Raw genomic sequence first — 10,744 nt, 5'->3', positions numbered from 1 at the left:
CACTAGAAGCTCCTTGAGCAAGTAGAAGAGCAAGCCAGGCAGTGCATATTTCATGCTTTTTGCAACAAACATATATAGAAGACAATACCACAGGAACCCTGATACCAATATCAGTTAAGGCAAAAGATCATTGACTTGTCGAGCATCCACTTGACCACCTTTTCTGCCAAAAAGCAAGATTTAGGCACCTGGAGGATGCAGGCAAAAAATTGGCGCAGCTCAAAATCATGCCATCTTCCCATGCTAGCCTTACTGAATGTAGTAAACTGAAATGGTAATCAGCACTTGGAAACTTGCCAAGTACCAGTCAGCTCAGAATAGTCCTGAGCTGTGCCAGCAGAAATTGGCAACTGCAAACCATGTCATATAAAGGAGGCTTTGACCTCAATTCTGCAGATAATATCGCCCAATTCTTGCACTGCTGAAGGGTTCCTGATCATCATGACCACTTGGAACGGCAGGCATCACCATAATATTTTGATCCTAATTCCTGCAATCAAAGAGATCAACATGTGAAATACCTGGCTTACATGCTGTATGTCTAGAAAGTCAATGAATATTCATAAACTGGTAAACACAGACAAAACTGAGTATTACCTTGCTCAGAGCAAGCTCCTCCAGCCGACTTTGAAGAACCCTGTCTAGAGATATCTGAGACATGGAAAGTTGCCCAACTGCATCACTAACAGATTGCTGCCCTGCAGTATTCACCTCTGAAAGCCTATCCCAGGAAGGAGAATGCTGGAATCTCGACTTGGATGCACCATTCCCATAAACAGAGTCTTGCATCACAACATGCGGGACAGTGGCATTACGATACTGTCCCAGCAACCTTGGTTGACTAATAACATCATTGAAAGATGAATAATACAATGGTAAGGAAGCATCAAGATCCTGATTTGAATAACCAAGCTGGGAAATTGAATTCATACTGCCATAGCTCCTGTAGGGACGTTCTTGATGAGTTTGATAACCTGAATCAAAATCCAGCGGTCTAGGGTGCTGTGACAAAGGAGCTGCTTGTGAAAGAAATCCAGGTAATGAAGGGCTGCCTGCAAAAGACGTAGTCGACCTCACGCCAGCTGGCAACTTTCCTCTTCCAACTGCCATAATTGCAGGGTCGATAAATTCAACATCATTTGTGTTGTTTGCTTCTCCCAACTGATTATAGATGCTGGGTGCTGCCAAAGATTGGGGAGAACCTTGACTGGCCTCTGTATGAGCACACATGTCAGGACTAGGAACAACACAATTCTTGCTATAGCTAACACCCGCACAAGAGAATAACAAAAAATAGGGTAGCAAGAGTGAAACCTGAAATTCTCCTAGAATCTGGTGGTCTGCTGTGCTGGGAAAATCCAGGAGGAGGAACTGCTGACACTCTGATGGCTGAAAATCCAGGGGGAGCACTGATGGAGCACTTTGAACTTGAAACTATAGGTGCTGCTGTCCCACCTAAAACCATACAGAAAGAATAAGAAAAAAGCTGTGCACATTCTGCCAAACTCCAATGCAGAACAGCTTAATTAGTGGGTTTCTCTGGGGCACTCTTACCAAATGATTCTGCTGAAACAGAAACCCTATTAAGAAGCTGTTCACCAGTTGAATCCTCGCCCAGACTGCTTGAAACACTGCTACTTATGGTCATTCTGTGCTTTTCGGTCCACAAATGTCTATTGCTTCCACTTGCCTGCAAAACAAGTTTGTTTGGAGAGAGAGTTTCTTCAGCCACTTCCCCCTGCCTGGCGAAGTGAAACCTTGATTGCTTGCTGCTAGATGATTTCCATGAAGTTATTGCCTCTTTCAATGTTGATGAAGGGGAGTCCACATTTTTCCCATTGAACAAAAGTTGTGCCAGATCTTGTGGGCTTCCATCAGTCCAGAGGTCAAACCCCGTCGCAAACATGTCAGAGATAAGCTCATGTTCACTCAGGCCATTGATCGGTCCCTTTTCTGATGCCTCATGTCCATCCATCTCTCCCTTTCCTGACCTGATTTCTGAATGCAAGGATCTTTCAGACAGGTTCACTATGTCGTCCCCCATGAACAATGGTGACTCCTCACTTGTCACAGAGAGCAAAGAAAGACACGAAGAATCTGACCACGGATCTTTTGACAGAAGATTACATTCTATGTTTTCATGGTTTTCACTTGAAGTATTCGGTATATTCCTGGAGGCATGGTCAGCCTTCAAAAGAATACTCAAACCATCAACACTTAAAGAGGTTTGGACTGCCTCATCGCTTCTATTAGCACAACTATCCGGACTGAAATGACCATGCGAAATCGGATGCATTTCTTTTTGCAAACCATTTTCTGAATGGTAATTTAATGTTTCAGCATCAGCAAACGACTGCTGACTACCACTAATGTCAAGACCCAACATGTTCAAACCACCATATGACAAAATGTCAGTGTCCCCAAGAATTCGGGTTTCATCATGATCTATGGGTGAATTTTCACCACACAATAAGGCTGATGTCCCCATCAAACTTAAATCACAATTTTCCTGAAAAGGTGTTACCATGGTAAAATCTTTGTCTTTAAGAGCATCTACCACCACCCCACTGTCCTCAGCATCAGCAAATTTAAGAAAGAGGGCACGGGACAAAGACTCAACTGACTTCAACTCTTCCAGAGTCTCATTGGTGAGATCATTGCCTTCCACATCACTTAAGTTCCTGCTATGAGAAGCTACCTTGTTTGACCCAGGCCACGGGAATTCCACATCTGTAGATGAAGTGTCTACACCTATAGAACAAGCTTCTGTTGGCATCAATGCTAAAGAACCCATTGCAGAATTAGTCCTTTCCAAAAGTCTGGATGGACCTGCTAAATCTGCTAAAGAAGTTCGGGCTCCATCTGTATTGTTGGCTTTCAAATGCTTTGCTCCATCGTAGTTGTTTACACAGGGTGTCTGTACAGACTGCCCACTTGCGTAGGTTACAGAAACTATTGAAGTGGATGAGGTTGCCGACGCAGTCAATCCTGTGCTCGCTTTTGGTTTAACAGCAGCAAGGCCCGCACCACTCCTTCCTGGGGTGAGTCGAGAAGAAGAAGTGTTCGACCGAGATCCCCTGAATTTCAAGTTTTTTTATCAGAAGCAAAAAACAACTTCAACAAGATTAGATTTCCACATCCCACAATGCATCGAGGAAATTGATAAGAATGAGGAGCAAAATACACACCCACCCATGGCACATGGCTCCAGACATTTATAGTGAATTGACATCAAAACATGCAGACACATCGACACCTCACCCTCTTTAAAAAAATTGGGGTCATACTAGATAGACATTGTGTTTGGACAACTTCAAGACAATACAGGACACAGCCAATTTCCGGATCAATGCCATCACCACTGCAGAGGTTCCAACGGTCCCATGGACCCCACTGACCCCCACTGATCAGTGGTGGAGCTTGTTAGCAGCATAGCAGCCTGGTATATATGGCAAGCACGCTGCAGCAAGGGGGCACACTGCTGAGAGACTATAGAGGGAGGGCATGGGCAACAACAACCCCACCCCCCCTCCCCACCCCGAGACCATGGACAGAGAGCATCCACACTCTCCCAAGGCACTGGGAACATTTGCATAGCAATTCAGAGATTACACAGCAGTGTCATGCAGCAGTCTTCCTCCTTATTTTGAGCTGGAGGCCCTTTTTCAGCCAGCCACCGAGGCCCTCAACTGCCGTAGTCCCACTATGCCACCAAAATGGACCCATAGTATTTATGGAAAATCTCGCATTTAATTATTCACCACAAAACTTAGAGGCCTTCGGTTTGAAATTCGTATGCATGCCCATTGAATAAGCTTTCACAACCTGTTCATTTATACAGCATACACTCTAATTTGAAAGCTTGAGTATGCAGTTCGAATAGAAATGCAAGCTCATAATAAACAACAGGTAAATAATTGAAAAGATAAGCGCTCATCAATAGAAAAATTGCTACAATCAAACAAATAAACAATTAATGCTGTGTAACACACAAAAGCAAACAAAGCATCAGAAATCCCATAATAACAAATTCAAAGCATCATACCATGATGCTGCAGCAGGCAAACTGCTGGATTTTGGAAAGTTTCCAACTGACGAAGATGCTTTATGTACACTCCCTGGGACAGATGGTGCATGCTGAAGCATCAAAGACGAAAAAATAATGTAATAAATAAAGGCGAATGAAAGCCACGCCTCCAAGAATCAAACAACTTCAAATTAAGAGTAATTATGTTTTGCCACATTTTTTGAGTTCAAATACTTAAGCCTACTCTGACTGCAACAACTGGCTCTGACAAACTTACAGAAGTAGAAGTTATAGAAGTCATATCAATGGGAGGAGGCAAGCCAACTCCAGAACGCCGTTGAGATGGGTGGGTAAGGTCATGGAAGTTCTGATTCTTGCTGCAAAATTTGATAAAAAAGCCAAGACACCTTCAGCTAATAGGCTATGAGGTGAAAGCTAGTGGTAAAGCAGGAGCTATCAAGAACCCCTGACGTTGCATCAATTGTTAGTATTTGTGTATGGTCGTAAGATTGATTACCACTACGCAAATTTAAAAAACTCTCTATCCCACATGCATGCATGCATACAAACAGGCGTATTCAAAGCTTAGAAACTGCTACAGAAGATATATAGATTGCAGCAAACTGAAACAGCATGGATCCTACGAAATCCACAACAATCATTAACTCCCAAGTCTGAATACAACCTTTGGCTGAAACAGCATAAAAGATCCAGCTCATATCTGATGAGTTTTTCTTTTTTGTTCAAGATCAAGAGTTCTTGTAACCCGATCAAGCTGATGTTTTCACGTTTTGATCTTCAAAATGTAGCAAGTTGTATGTCATTGAGCAGTCAGCTCAAGAGTATTTCTGACATCGTGAAACTATGTTAAACGACTTGACAATAATTGTTTATTGATTTATTATCAATTTTAATATCTATGATTTTGCTTCTATCTGACAGCCTCCAATCTCGTCAAATTTGTCAAAAGCTGTGACATTTCAAGCTGCCAACATATGTTGTGAACGCAGGCTTAGGGATAATACTTTAGATGTATATATTTGATCATGCATCAAAAACATGGAACACCATGAGTCATAAAAGAAGACCTTTTAAGATTGACTTGGAGGAAGCGTGATTATCATCGACTGATTGTGATTAGCACCTAATTAGAGACTACAACCCATGCACAACAAACTGCGGCTTCTTCATACACAATACACACTAGAGATAAATGATCTTACTAGCATGAAGTATATACAATGCTCAATACAGATACTGCTCCAGAGTTCTCTATGACTCAATGATGACTGACTAATGAATGAATGAATATGACTAAGGCCTAGACTCCTATTTATAGTCTCTAATGTGAAATATGCATTGATGGTATAAGAAAGTGTGTCAAAGGCCCTAGTGTCATTTTTACTATTTTTCCAATTCATTGTAATATTGTCTAAGCGCCCAATGTGGACATAGTTATTGGGTTATTTGTGTGAACACAATTAGTTGGACATATAATTATTATAAGGATTGATAAGGTTGGTACCCAACTCACCAACACAACCATTTAACCACAATCTATAAAGAACTTGCACAATGGACATGACACCTCGGTCAGAATGGGCCGACCCCCCTCAAAAGGTATTTATATTCCAAGTACAAGCTTTGGAGGTTTTCCCAGATTCGGGCAAACCTAGATTATCCACATACAATACCATATCATCATAATCATATACAATGAATTCATAAATTCTGATTTCATAAAACCTTCAGCACTTTCTACATATGGATTATTGTGGATTATAAATCAAGTTTATGAGCAAACTACATGGAGCTATCTCTCAAGATATCTTATGTGTATGCTGAGGAGATACTTTATCTTGGCTTCATGATGAGCCTGGCAAAGAAAAGCTAAGTATACTTTGAGTTTTGCAAAGTTGCTTCTTTTTGCAATTTACTGTAAGAGTTTTTGGAAACTTAACCCTCCCTTGTATGCACGTACAAGGAGAATAGTGTGTTGTTTGCCTTGACCTGTTTCAAGTAAACATAATGGTTAAAAAGCCTAGTTTATATGATTTTTCATATGGATATGTTCAACAACTATGCACTAAGTTTTTGGCATATCTTTCCTTGAGGATTTATACATAAATGATGGTTTGGCACATCTATATGGTTATCTTTGGCTAAGTGATTCGTGGGCTTTATATACAGCCCTATGGCTCCCTTTTACTGGGATGGTGTATGTTTTTGGCTCCTTGTTCTATGGGATGCAATGGATTTCTGGAAAGCCCACGATTCTTTCTGACAGCCTAAGTGAATGGGAGAATTAGGGTTAGAGTAATTCATGTGGGAGACATACACAGAGAGAACAAGGGAGAGAGAGAGAGAGAGAGAGAGTTGTGGGGATAAGTCAACTCATAGGATTGAGTGTGTGACTCCCCTATCACACATGTATATTGCACTAGTACACATAGTGCACTTAGTACATTAAAAGTACTAAGTGTACTATGTACTATAACTTATGGGCTTGTACACACTATAAGGGTGTATGGGCTTGTACACACTATAAGGGTGGGCATTATGCCTTTACCCCAACAACCTCCCACTTAAAGGCAAAGTGCCCTTAAATGAAGGAAAAGAAAAATCAGCATGTACATGATAATATACAAGGCCATATCAAGGCTGAAACTGGCCTCATCCAATGCCCATCAAGTGTCTGCAATGAGCAAACCGCTCCGGAGGCAAACTCTTTGTCAACAGATCAGCCGGGTTGTCATCCGTATGAATCTTAACAAGTTGAATTTGCTTGTTCTCTATCACCTCTCTGATGAAGTGATACTTCACATCCACATGCTTCGTCTTTGCATGAAAGACAGGGTTCTTTGCCAACTGGATGGCACTCTGACTGTCACAATGCAACAATGGAATATCCCCTGTATAACCCAAATCAACCACTAACCGAGATAGCCATAATGCCTCCTTGCAAGCCTCTGTGGCTGCAATATACTCAGCCTCTGTAGTAGATAAGGCAGTGCACTTCTGCATCCTGGATATCCATGACACAGCACCTCCTGTGAATGTAAACACATAACCGGTAGTAGACTTCCGGTTATCTGGATGACCGGCATAATCCGAATCCGTGTAACCATGCACTAATGCATCCTGTTTGCCAAAACAAATGCACATATCCTGTGTGCCCTTCAGGTATCTCATGACACCTTTCACTGCTTCCCAATGCTTCTTGCCAGGGTTGGCCATGTATCTAGAAACCACTCCCACTGCAAATGCAATGTCCGGCCTAGTAGCAACCATGGCATACATGAGACTGCCACAAGCTGAAGCATACGGAATCTTGGCCATATCAGCCCTGCCACTATCTGACTGTGGGCTGTCCATAGCACTGAGTTTCACATATGGAGGCAAAGGAGTACTAGTCTTCTCCCCCCCGTCCATATTGAACCTCTGCAAAACTTTGCCAATGTATTCCTTCTGAGACAAATACAACACATGCTGATTTCTGTCCCGAAGTATCCGCATACCCAAAATGTGATTTGCATCACCCAAATCCTTCATATCAAAGGTCTCATGCAGCCTCTTCTTCAAGGCATCCATCTCTTTACGAGATTTCCCGGCAATCAACATATCATCAACATACAAGATGAGGATCAATAGACTGCCATCCAAAGCTTTCTTGGTGTACAAGCAGTGATCTATGTCACTTCTCCTGAATTTCTGAGATTTCATGAATGTATCAAATTTATGATACCATTCTCTTGGTGCCTGTTTGAGCCCATAAAGACTCTTTTTCAGCTTGCATACAAGCTTCTTCTTTCCACTTACTGCATAACCCTCTGGCTGTTGCATATATATCTCCTCATGGAGATCACCGTGAAGAAAAGCAGTCTTCACATCCATCTGAATCAAGTCCAGATCATCATGCGCAACCAAAGCTAACACAGCTCTAAGTGTGGTCATTTTGACCACTGGAGAGAAGATCTCATCAAAGTCCACACCATATTCCTGCTTGAAGCCCTTAGCCACTAACCTGGCTTTGTACCTTGGCTTTGCATCAGGTGCAACTTTGAGCCTGTAAACCCACTTGCATGGCAAAACCTTCTTGCTTGCAGGCAAATGCACCAACTTCCATGTTCCATTTTTGTGCAGAGAATCCATCTTTGACTTCATGGCACGCTCCCATAGAGCCTTGTCTGCCCTCTGTAAAGCCTCCTTATAACATGAGGGCTCCCCACAGTCAGTGAGCATCAAGTAGTCAACCCCTGGAACAAACCTGTCAGGGGCTCTGGAGGGTCTAGTGGACCTCCGTACCCAATGACCATCATTTGCAGGTTGCTGTCCAGCCTGCATATCACCCATTGGTGGCTCCTGTTCCATGCCATAAGGCTGAAATATCATGCCCGGTATCTCCTCCAACTGTGGTATATCCATAGGGATATCTTCTGCCATCTCTGGCTGTCCATTTGGACCATTTTCAACACCATTTAAGGGCTGGTTTTCCTGCTGTAATGGCTGATTTACAGCCCTTGGTTGTTGTCCATGATGTCCATCATCATCAAAGATGACTCTGCTAGGCTCCTGTTGCCTTGCAGGCTCCTTATACATGCATGTTTCATCAAAGATGACATCATTGCTGCGTATAATCTTTCTATTCACGGGATCCCAAAGTCTATACCCCATTTGACCTCTGTCACCATATCCTAGGAATATGCATTTGTGAGACTTAGGATCAAGTTTGGTGCGCATTTCCTTGCGTATGTGCACGTACGCAACGCAACCAAACACTCTCAAGTGCTTGTATGACGGAGGCTTCCCTGTCCATACTTCTTCTGGCACTTTCCCACCAAGCCTCGTGTTAGGTGACCTGTTTATAAGGTGAACGGCTGTCATAACAGCTTCAGCCCAAAAACCATGAGGTAACGCAGCATGTGACAACATAGAACGGACCTTCTCCTGAATGGTCCTGTTCATCCTCTCTGCTGTCCCGTTTTGTGGAGGATCATAAGGAGTAGAGAGCTCCCTCTTGATGCCTTTAGCATCACAAAAGTCCTGAAACTGTTTGGACATATACTCTCCACCATTGTCGGAACGCAAAGCCTTCAGTGTTTTGCCAGTTTGATTCTCAACAAGAGCAACAAACTTCTCAAACACTGAGAATGTATCACTCTTCAAACGAAGAGGATAGACCCACACCTTGCGTATGGCATCATCAATAAAAGACACAAAGTATTTTGCCCCTCCCAAAGAAAGCTGAGGCATTTCACATACATCTGTATGCACAAGCTCTAACTGAGCATCTTTCTGTCCAAGAGCTTTCTTGTGGGGGCACTGCAGTTGCCTGCCATATATACAATGCTCACAAAACTGAAAACTTGAAAACTTTAGAGAAGGCAAGTAACCCAAACGAGACAATTGCTCCATTTCCTTGACACTCATGTGTCCCAACCGGCTATGCCACATAGAGATTTCCGGCAGCTCGGTTGCATTTACATTAGCATGGTGACAAACACCTGCATGCATGAAGTAAAGAGTGTCCACCTTAAAGCCTCTGGCAACAACCAGTGAGCCCTTACTAATCTTCCACTTTCCACGACCAAATGTGGTAACATAATCAGCATCATCAAGCTGTCCAGTAGAAAGTAGGTTCTTCTTGATCTCAGGCACATGCCTGACATCATGGAGCATAATCTGTGAGCCATCTGAAAACACAAGCCTCACATCACCTCTGCCAAGAATCTTGCATGCATGGTTATCACCCAAATAAACCACTCCTTCATTGCCAGCAGTATACCTGACAAACAAGTCTCTGCAACCTGTGACATGAAAGGAGGCACCTGAATCAATGATCCATGAGCGCATACCATGACCACCTGTAAGAAGTGAATGGGCATCAAGTGAAGACGTAAATAGGACCTCATCCTCACTGTCACCTGCATGTGACACATTGATTTCTTCAATTTTGACTCCACTTTTGCCCTTTGGCTTTACATCTTTGGCTTCATCTTTGTCTTTGTCTTTGCCTTTTCCCTTTTCCTTTTGATCATTTTTCCATTTGTAGCATTGCTTTTTAATGTGTCCCTTCTTGCCACAATAATGGCATTCCAAGTCCTTTTTAGAGCAGGACTTGCTCCTTCCCCGTTCTTGGCTTTTTTCCCTTTGTTGGGATCTCCCACGTGCATTCATTGCATTGGACTTTCCAACAGAGTTGTTTTTTCTATTCATCTCTTCTCGAAGAAGAGCACCCTGAACATCTGCATATGACAGCATAGCATTCGAATTGCTAGTGGCTGTCCTGAATGTATCCCAACTCTCTGGCAAAGTGCATAACAGAAAAGTGGCTTTGAACTCATCGTCCATTGCCAACTTTTGATTTATAACTTGGCTGACAATACCATTAAACTCATTTAGATGGGCTGTCATAGACGCCCCTTCCTTCATCTGAAGACCTATGAGTTTCTTCAACCAATACACTTTGCTTGAGGCACTTTGCTGGGTATACAAGTCCTGCAATCTCTGCCACATTCCCCAAGCTGTCTTCTCTTCACGAATGCTGAAAAGTAAAGAGTCTGACACAGATAACATGATAGTAGATCTTGCCAGCTCATCCATATCTTCCCACTCTTCAGCAGTAAGAGAAGCGGGCTTTACACCCCTTTCTTTGATAGGCTTGTGCTGCTTCTTCTGGAGCAACACATTATAGCACTTATGTGAGCCTTCAAGCTT

At 42.8% G+C, this 10,744-nt stretch overlaps 1 pseudogene across 1 annotated transcript in view; it reads right to left on the bottom strand.

Annotated features, from left to right (window-relative positions):
• Positions 1-239: 239 nt before the first annotated feature.
• LOC147611194 (uncharacterized) overlaps positions 240-10,744 on the bottom strand; it is a 77,510-nt pseudogene continuing 67,005 nt past the window's right edge. The window contains exons 9-14 of the transcript XR_015263977.1: positions 4,305-4,404; positions 4,046-4,137; positions 1,555-3,077; positions 1,315-1,455; positions 598-1,214; positions 240-490 (exon numbers count right to left, since the gene is read on the bottom strand). The product of XR_015263977.1 is annotated as an uncharacterized LOC147611194 (transcript). The remainder of the gene's footprint in view (positions 491-597; positions 1,215-1,314; positions 1,456-1,554; positions 3,078-4,045; positions 4,138-4,304; positions 4,405-10,744) is intronic.

Source organism: Cibotium barometz, chromosome 48 (genome assembly GCF_041138505.1).
Source record: "Cibotium barometz isolate CiBa-2024 chromosome 48, ASM4113850v1, whole genome shotgun sequence".
In the NCBI taxonomy this organism is placed as follows: Eukaryota; Viridiplantae; Streptophyta; class Polypodiopsida; order Cyatheales; family Cibotiaceae; genus Cibotium; species Cibotium barometz.
This window is presented reverse-complemented; position numbering and strand designations above follow the sequence as displayed.